Raw genomic sequence first — 10726 nt, forward strand, 5'->3', positions numbered from 1 at the left:
TGGATTTGAAACAGTTAGAAGTTTAACTATTTAATGAACTAAAGTTTGTGTTTTATTCCTGGAGATAAGTATTATTTGTTCAATGAAGCTGGCAACATGAGAAAAATCAATATTTTTCAGATAATAATAAATTCTTGTACCTTAATATTTTTTAAAAATGAATGATTAATTTCTTGGGTATGTGCTTTACAGGTTATTAAAAATGGACAGAAAGAAAAGGTGATAGTCTGTTGATGTGACTTCTATATGTACACAACTGAGCTGTAATTTATCCATGACTAGCAGAAGTCCTGGAGACCTTGTGATAGTTCTCTGACAGCATCAATTCAATGATCAATGGCTCAAAATGCAGAGCAGTGTTAGGAAATTGGGAAAGGACCTCACTGGGAAAGGACATCATTGTGCTATGGTGCATCCACTACATACAATGTATATATGTTATTTTATATATATATTTAAAACAACATACAATCACCCACATCTTGATTAATGTATGCAGTAAAGTCCACAGGATTTAAGTAAGACAAGAAAGGCCCACAACAAAATTAGGGAAGATAAGAAACATAAGGCAATGTGGGTCGAGATATGGAAGAGTTTCAGAGAGAAGGAGCTTTGTAGAAAAAGTCTCCTTACTGAAAAGAAATTCAAGGTGTCCCCCAATGAAATAATTGCACAGTAGATTTTAAAATGGCAGGAAGTTTGGGGTTTTTTTCTCTACAGAGACAAAACATTAAGTTATAGGACTCATCTGTGACAAGGCATTCTGGAAATAGAAAGTGTGTGTTAGTCCAAATAATAGTACTGAACAAAATCATCTATCAAGCACAGTGTTCTGGAGTCAACATTTGAACCTGGAAATCCTAAACCAGAGGATTTCTAGAATTTGGAAAGATGTACCTGTGGAACCTTTCCATACACATTTCACCTTAACATCTGCTACTGGCAAATGTGAGGATTATAGGATAGGAGGATGCAATGACTGCTTCTCTACTGCTAAATAAAACATGGTAAGGAACTTTCCTCTGGCCTTGAGGCCAAATGTTACATCTTGGCTGAAACCAAACTTCACTTGGCTCTGGATCTCTTCTGGGCTTCATGCCATGCTTTTTTGTTCCTAGAAAATAGTTATAATTTTGTGGGTGTTTTGTTTGTTTGGTTTGTTGTTGTTGTTGTTGTTGTTGTTGTTGTTGTTTTTGTTTTGGTTTTTTTTTGTTTGTTTGTTTGTTTGTTTGTTTGTTTTCTTTTTGTTTTCCAGTTCAGAGTGTTTGAAACAACATGAGGACAGTTCACTGGGTTGGTATTTTCGTACCACAAGTCTGAGAATACCTTTTACAAGGTCTGGGATGTGTCACAAGGGTCAGCAGGGACACTTCAGTCTCTGCAAGTCCTGTTGAGATACAGTGTGTGAAGGGAGCCAAGCCTGATGCAGTTTAATTCAGACTACATATTAGGAATGGCAGACAGCATGTGATGTCTACTGATCTTTGCCTAGGCACTGCCCCAGGGGATGCTACTTGGCACAGCTTAAACCTCACCTCTGTAGCTAAGGGTTAAGCAGTTCAGGTGATGGAAGCACCACTGCTCAAGCTTCTTGCCTTGAGTGTTTAGCAGTGTTTCGGATGCACAGACTGATGCCTTGCTTTCCCAGTGACGTTATAGCATAGCTTCTGTTTGAGTTTCTGGGGAAGGTAACTTGAAAATATGATGTGTTTACTTTTTATCCGAAGGGAAATCCTGGCATAAGTTTTTGTGGTGGGGTCAAACATGGTTGAATATTATATTATTCATAAAGACATGTTTATTCTTTGAAGCTGTTTCAAGTTAGGGCAAGCTAGCCATCAAGTTCCTTATCCCTAGATTTTTAAATCCTTGTATGGAGTTCCCCCTAGCACCTTCTTTGCTTTTTCTGTAGAATATATAACTTTTATTAGTCTACTGTTCCAGAAAAACCCTTGAAAAATGATTTAATATGGTCTGTCCTTCTTTTTTGTGTCTTGGAGATGTGTCATGTACAGGCCAGAGTACCTTACAGTTTGTCTAAAACATCATAGGAAAACAGAAATTGTGTGTAACTTGTCAGTGAGTTTCACTATGGTCTGTATTTCTACTCCAGTGCATTTTCAACAGTTATTTTATTCAGTGGAATACAGATTTCAGTCAACAGATACAGTTAAGTTTTATGCAGAACTAGGGTTTTACCAGGACAAAGAACTGAGAAGTTTAGCAGTGTATGTAAGTGAAGCTGTGGACAAAATAAATTGTTTATCTGATCTAGCAGAAAAAATACCTATGTTGGGATATGGTTGAGGCAGTTTAAAACAAGGACACAGTAAAGTAGGATTTTTGAGCTTTCCCAAAAATTAGTTGGGAAATAGTTATTTTTATTTGGTTGAGAGCCTTAAATTGATGCTGAATGCAGCTGCAGGGACATTGGAGATGGCAATGACTACATGAAGAAAGGGACACTCTCCTCTCTAAGGCCAGGCCAGATGAGCATCCTTGGCTCATGAAGGGTACTGGCCTTCGCAAGCAAGATGTGTCACTTGTGACAGTAGCAAGTCTTGTGTCTTGAATGTCTTGAGAGTCAGAAGTTGCCCAGGAGCCAGAGACTTTCCACCCTTGCATTACAAGAAAGGTGGACTGCAAAAGAAGCAGAAATTTCAGACTACAGAAAAAAAACTGGAAAGCAAACCAGAATGCTGACCCCAATTTTCACTTGTGCCACGCAGCAAAAATGAACACACAAAAAATGAAGAAAGCATTGGACACTGCAGAAAGAAGGTAAACTGGAAAGAGACTTATTTACAAGGTAGAAAAGAGATGGATATATACACTGAAAAAAAACCCAACCCAGCAGCTGAAAAAACAAACAAATAACCCCCCTGATGTTAAAATTTAATCCAGGATACTTCATGTTTCATTTAATTTTGAAAAGCTTAAGTGTAAGTGTTAGAGAGAAGAGCACTACACAAAACAGTATCTCTCGCTTCTCAACAATATGTAGTCTCTGTGGCAGCTCCCTTGAAATCCCTCAGTTCGCCCCATGAAACGAATGCTGCATTGTTCTTGGAGCACATTAGTTGTCTGCAGGCTCCAGCTCAGCTATTCTTTGAATTCAGCAAGGCACTGAAGTACTACTCCAGGTATTTGCCTGGTGATTCAGGACTACAGCAAGTGTAATTAAGCTTGGGCATGCTGATAGGAAACCCAGGACTGCTCTTACAGTATGTGTGCACTGTAAATGAAGCTCCTGTTGTTATAAAAGAGTCTGTTTTCAGTATCCTGCAATTCCTATTGCAGCACAGGACTGCTGTGCAGCAGGGAATCCTTTTAGGTAACGGCAATGAGAACTGACTATGATGGGTCGCTTGATATGTGTCTGCAGGACCTGGGTAAGGAGTTCAAACAGTAAGATTACAGATTTTTGAAGCCATGAATACCTAAGTTAACTCTTTGATGCTTACAGTTAGGATTTTCTGATACTTAAATAGCACCAAAATAATTCATGTTAACAGTGGGATTGTTACTATTCCAAAAAAAATTTACAGAGATTATATGTGAACTCCTGGACTGTACAAGGGTGCTATGTCAGAGTGCATGGTGCGTTGTCAGAGGAACTTGCTTGGTATTGAGGTTTTGTCTGAGGAAAGCCCTAGTGTCATTTGTCTGTAGATGTGTGTCTAAATTGCAACTGCCCTAATTTAAATAAGTAACTGTTTCTGGTAAAGTTAAATCTGACTGATATGCATACAGATATGACTGTGCAGTACATTAAAACTAAAATCTCCTTACATGCCTCTTTAAGAATATAGATTGTTGCAAATTTAATTTTCCTCATGAAAATTCAATGGATGGATTTTGCTATCCTTAGAGCAAAACTCCAATTCCAGAATTTTTAGAAGAGCTATAAAAGTCCACTTATACTCAGGATGCAACACCCACTAAACTGATCTTAGGGAGAGCAGAGTATTTGCCTTCTTCAAAGCCAGTTCTATAAGAACATATAGTAAGCATGGTATATTCAGTTGCATAATGGCCTTTTATTCATTTAGGTCTCAGTTCACCAGGGTACTGAAGGAGATATATTGCTTCAAATGCTCAAGTAGTCCCCATGAAATTAAAGAAGGTGTGCCTGAAGTTAACTACCTGTTAAAATTCCCTAATGAATAAAATCTTAGAATATGAGCTGCTTTTTCAGAGACTTTATATATAATTAACCTCTTTTATGCAACTGTGCAGCTTTAGAATACTACTGAAATGCAGAATTAGAATCATGCAGCCTGAGAAAATAATTTGATTGCCATATGGGATGTGCCCATATCAGCAAGAACTCTGACAGGATCTCTCTTCTCAGAACTAGACCAAAACTCCTCTATCCTCTGCATACTCAAAGTCATGAACATAGGAGCATTAAAAGTGAAATACTGTATGCAAAGAGACATATTTTCTGTGTAGTTAAAAACACTGTGAATGACTTTATGGCTAGATTACATATAGAGTGCATCAGTGTTAGTGTTTGCTCTTAGATAAGTGTTGTTTTCCTTGATGTTATCATAAAAAACCAGTCCTGCAACTATAGGCCACTGCTATTGGAACAGTTTATTAGGCAGGAATAAACTGTTTGAAATTAAATAAACTTCTAAAGCCAATAGAACAACAACAAAAAAAAGAAGCAGTCAGCAAGTGATACAAGATGCTGCTTGCTATTCCATTCCCTTCAGAGAATCTCTACTTGAAAATGGGAATGTCTGGATGTCTCAGGTAAATTTAACAAACAAAACCAATGAAATTCAACATTAACATCAAATATAACTTCTGGTCCTTAAAAAACCCCTTGAAAATAGAACACAGCTCTTATATTTTGCAATCAGAGGAACAGATATAATTCCTTCACCCACTCTGACACTGCTGCGATTCAGTCTGAGTTCAAAATGACCATTAGAATCCCCAAATCCCAGACTTTTTTCATTTGTTATCTCTCCATCACTTTTGTGATTAAGGTAGTTTGCTAAAATAGTGGCTGAAATGTTCTGAGTCTCACAATAGCAGGTAAATTGAACCTTAATGTGCTGGTTGCAGAGGGGTAATGACAGTACAAATTGTGACCAGATTTGTAATCTTTCTCTACAGCTGTATCAGGAAATGAGCCAGTTTGGAGCAAAATTCTAGTCAGCAGCTCTTTGATGAAGCATGAAGACAGCTTTAGAGTGTAGGTCAGTTTTGGAGATCATACTGGTTTATCAGTTTTTTTATTTCTTTACTTTTGGTTTTGGGACAAATTTGCTCACTGAATTTAGAATACTTTAACTAAAAATAAGACAGGCACTATGGACAAAAAATCCCCCCAAAGCCAGCTTTCCTAATGAGTAGAGCAGTGAGCCATGAGCATTGTGATAGTTTGCCAGTGCTTCAGCTTCTGGTCTTTGCCTGCCTGGTGTGTGGGGACAGTGGGCCCTCTCGAAGCAGACAGAGTGGGTGGGGTTCATTTCCCAAATGCAGACTTCTACGTGTGCTCTAATTGCCCCGGGCCCCTTTCTAGGGTGCAGCTCATCTTATCCTAATTTGCAGGTCTGAAATAAATGGCAAGGATTGTGCTGTAGAATTGCCTATTTGTCTCCCTGATTTTCACAGCATCTGCAGTGAGCAGCTCATGCTGTTGGCATCCCAGGTTAGGTGAGACAAACCGTGTCCTTTGCAACAACAGAGCATCATGCACACAAGGGACAGCTCTTAGGGCAGGGGGAGGCTGGATGGTTGCAGGGCTGTACAATGAATATTACTTCCTTTGAGATAGCTAGACATTGCTGTAGGCTGCGTGTGGTTTACCCCCTTGCTGATTTGCTCTACGTGTAAGCATTTGCACAGAAAATAAAATAAAACAGTAATGTAAATAATATCTTCTTTTGTGTTGAGTTTTGCATCTGTGCTCAGTGGCCACAGTCTTTGTCAGTGTTCTGTCATTGACTTTTAATCAGTAATGACAAATTTTAGGCTTTTAGAAATACTCATTCTGAGGCAGAAGGGTTTGCACAACATTTCCTGTCAAGGGACATCATCTTTCTGCTCATTTTTTCTACTACTAGTAATGTTTCATGCCATAATCCTTATCTTTGAGGAAGAAACACCTAGGTTTTAATACATGTAAGGGACTGTGCAGGACGAGCTATCTCTTTTTAATACACCATTACAAAGTGGGCTCATTTATGTGGCAGATTTACAGATCTACTGTGGAATCCATCACCTCTAGTCTACATTTTCATTGAATGAAGCACATGCCAGAGCAGAATGCCTGACATGAAGTTGCACACTTACCATAACCGTGCACAGAGCAGACAAGACTATTAGAAGGAACTAATTACTTTTCAGAACTGATTTTAATAACTTCTTCAGTGCTTTCCCTAAAAAATAAAAATGCCGACAAATTTCCTGTGCTCTATTTGACTGTCCCTTACTCATCCTGCCCCCTCTGCTGGCTGATAAGTGCAGAATCACTTTTCACATGGCCTTGGTAGGTAGCACCTGAAGACCATATTCTATGGATGAGAGTGCTATGAAATACACGGGATTCAGGAGCAGCTGTCCTACACTATGTAAAATGATTTTTTTTTTTTCCTATGCTGAGAATTTTCTAGGTAATTTTCTCAGTTAAAAGCTAGGCAGACCTTTTGTAACACAGATAGCAAAGCACAGATGATGAGTTTAGAAGATTTTGAAGTGTTGCTTTCTCCTTGAGAGTCTTCATGTTCTAAAATATGGGTGTGTAATCAGTTGGGTACTCCCTGTAGTGCCATCCTCAACAGAAAAGGGGGTGCTTTTGCAGTCTAGGAATAATTGCAGTAGGTGTGTGCCATCTATGCAGTTCCTGTGGAAGGCAGGATTCCAAAGGAGAAAGGATTCACCGACTTAATAATTAATTTTCTCCACAAGAGTGGTGCAAAGCAGATCCCTTTCCTTTCCTTTCCTTTCCTTTCCTTTCCTTTCCTTTCCTTTCCTTTCCTTTCCTTTCCTTTCCTTTCCTTTCCTTTCCTTTCCTTTCCTTTCCTTTCCTTTCCTTTCCTTTCCTTTCCTTTCCTTTCCTTTCCTTTCCTTTCCTTTCCTTTCCTTTCCTTTCCTTTCCTTTCCTTTCCTTTCCTTTCCTTTCCTTTCCTTCCCTTCCCTTCCCTTCCCTTCCCTTCCCTTCCCTTCCCTTCCCTTCCCTTCCCTTCCCTTCCCTTCCCTTCCCTTCCCTTCCCTTCCCTTCCCTTCCCTTCCCTTCCCTTCCCTTCCCTTCCCTTCCCTTCCCTTCCCTTCCCTTCCCTTCCCTTCCCTTCCCTTCCCTTCCCTTCCCTTCCCTTCCCTTCCCTTCCCTTCCCTTCCCTTCCCTTCCCTTCCCTTCCCTTCCCTTCCCTTCCCTTCCCTTCCCTTCCCTTCCCTTCCCTTCCCTTCCCTTCCCTTCCCTTCCCTTCCCTTCCCTTCCCTTCCCTTCCCTCTTTTCTTCTTTCTTTTTCAGTGGGAAACCATGATTCATATTTGTGTTTTGTTTGGGATAATCAATTTAATCTAAAATCTGATAAAATACACATAGAGATTCTAAAGAATCCTGAGAAAGTAGCTATGCAGGTTGTTTTAACAATAGATATTGAAAATAGATTGAAAATCCAGCTATTGACCTTTTTTTTTTCTTATAGCCTCATAGTACAAAATAAGGTGAATGATTCTGCTATACTGCCCTTGTAACTAGAAGCAATAAATTTCACTGACCAGGGATTAAAGAGAGTGGAGGGAATTAGTCCACTCTTTGGGACTGTAACAATTGACATTTTTATTTTCAAAGGATCTCTGGCTTTGCTGCAGTCTCCAGTGGTAACCCTGAGACCTGATAATTTGTTAGCAAAGAGTCCTTTTATAACGTAGTCCTGTCTTTTTGACACCAAGATACTCAGCAGGTTGCTCCTTTTCTCATGGTTTCCTCAGCTGTAGTTTAATTTAAGTGACATATTTAAATCAAAGCCAGCTTGGGATGGAGTCTTCAGAAATATACATATTTTTAATATAATTTATTTATATTTTTGTCTTGCACTACCAACTTGTTTTATGTTCAATTTTGAAGAAAGGCCCCAAAGACAGAGGTGTCTAGAAGGTCGCCAGCTATGCTATAAGTCATCTGCTATAATTTGCAGCAAATTACTGGGCCAAATTTAGCCCTTTTTTGGACAAGAATAGGTCTCAGTGGCAAAACCAGTAGTAAGGTTTATACATGCACACAGCACACAAATTTGAGTTCTGTGTCAGAAATAGAGCCGGCAAGCCTTGGATCAATATTTGGAAGATAAAAACCAGTGCAACTTTCCTCTCTACCACACTGCTTTTAATGAGGAATAATCCACTTGTTCCTGCTTTTTGTGCTTGACTTCAATTATTAAGAAAATTAGCAGTGGGCTGAGCAAGCTACTGCAAGCTACTTTTTTGCCTGAGGGAGATACTGCAACTGTATTATAGAAAGGGTGTTTGTGTGCTCACTATGTGGACTGAAAAAATAAAAAAAAAACAAATGGTAGGTGGCATCCAGACCAATATGTGCTATAAGAGTCCTTCATAGTGGTAAATGAAAAAAAAATTTTACTTTATCTAGTCTTAAAATCTTAAATATTTTTTGGGAATTATTGTTTGAGGAAAAAAAGGGATACATAGTGTTTTCAGTTACTTAAAGTAAGAGAGACTTACTTTAAATTGACAAATGTCTTTTCAGTTTCTGTGTGAAGGAAGAGTTAGAAAAGTTTGGTCATATGTAGTTTCTCCCATGTGCACTCTTCACTTGAAATGTGAACAGAACAAGGCACTCCCCCACCATGACCCTGAACATTTCAACTGCATTCAGCCATGATTTCAGAGCAATCCTCTCCACAAGTACTGAAGTTCCAATGCCAGCTGGTGTCACACAGTGTTTAAGGAAGGGCTCTTCTGAAATGGAAAGAGCAGATAGAAAAGGCATAGATAGAAATTCTCCTAATAAGGAAAACCTAATAAGGAAAAAATAAGAAAATTAAAGGTTATTTCTTAGATGACACGTCTTCTGCTGGAGTAGGAGTAGTTTTCTGTTGAAATTAGTGTCTAGTACCTGAAACACACAGGTGGTTAACAGTGTGGCATTGAGATGACTGATGCTATCTGCAATTCAAATCCCCTTTCTGCAGAGGGAGGGGAGTAGGGTCAGAGAAAGAAATTCCTCTTAATGCAAACTTGGATAGAAGCCTTATATGCAGTTATACAGGTCACTGCCTTCTGCACTTTTATAGTAGCAAATCTCTAAACCATGCTGTACTTGCTCTGCTGTTCAGAAATATACAGTAAATCCCCTAGAGACTATACTGAATTTCTAGGACAGGTATGTCTATTGCAAAATGTGATTGGATTTTGAATATTCTCAACATCTTCTAATGTGCTTTTATTAACACTGAGCCTTCTTGAACTTGTCAGTATATTCTATGATGTTAAATGAGGCATTGTATTTGCATAAACTAGTCCATGCATTTCCCCGACTTACCTCAGCTGGAACCCTCATTATTCGGGTAATGTAGCTTCCTGTCATGTTTGGGAGGGATTCTTGTCAAAAAGAATTAATTCAGACACTCTGTTCATATTGGATCTTTCAGCAAAAGATAGGCCTTTTTCCATTAGTAGGCTCTCTTTTTTTTTCCCTTCATATATATTTTTTTTTTCAGCAGAACTGAATGCAGCAGTACACAAGAGAGCTCGAGTTTTACAGCGAGTACCCAAGAAGAAGCAGCAAGTGGGACCGAAATGAGCTGCCTGGCCTGAGACTACATTTTGAATCCAGGTGATGTGTGATGTATCCTCTACTCACCTATTCCCCAGTCTCCATGAAAGAGAAGAAGATGGTTATCTGAGCCAGGAATGAATGGCAGCATCTCCCTGATCCAGGAGTGGAAAACAAGCATCTTGAAGGATGAAACACCCATCTGAAAACAGCCAATCGCATTGGCCTGTCTTGTTGCCAACAGTGTTAGCAAAAAAAAAAATCCCCTGTGTCTTTTTCCTTCCCAGGAAAACATAAGTAAATAATGAAAGTAACTTTGCCCATTCTGGTATTTTAGTGAAAGAGACCAGCATGATAATTGGACTTGGAGGGCGAGAACTGAGAGTTAACCAAGAGCAGAAGAGAAAAAGAACAGACTAAATTTTACTTGATATAATTCCCCCAAATGGTACATTGTATGTTCACATTTCAAAAGCATTTCTGAGCAATAAAAAAAAAAATAACATGAACTTCAATGCTTATATAAAAATATATGTAGTCTACATATATTCTTGAAACAGTTGACATTTTTCAAATGAAACACATTCTGTAAAAGTTCCTCTTTCTCAATATCATTGTCTTTTTCAAGGTAGAGGTCTCATTCATGAGACATCCTTGTACACAAAGAATAATATAAAAATTATACTTATTGTGTGCATAAGAATTGTTGAATAAATTAGATTTATACCTTGAAAATGAAAAATATTATCTTCCCTGGTTGAAATAGATTAGAAGGATATTTTGTGATTAAAAAAAAAAGAATTTTCACATCCTCAATGTGGCTTAAGGTTTATTCAGTTCACAGATGGTCTTCAGGCATTAATCTGTTAAAGGGTAGCACTCAAGTCTCTGTTGTATGGTAAGATGAAGATGTCTACCTTTGAATGTTGCAAAGGAGAAACACTGAAGTAACAATGCCTCTGTGAGGGC

Source organism: Aphelocoma coerulescens, chromosome 1, assembly GCF_041296385.1.
Source record: "Aphelocoma coerulescens isolate FSJ_1873_10779 chromosome 1, UR_Acoe_1.0, whole genome shotgun sequence".
Lineage (NCBI taxonomy): Eukaryota > Metazoa > Chordata > Aves > Passeriformes > Corvidae > Aphelocoma > Aphelocoma coerulescens.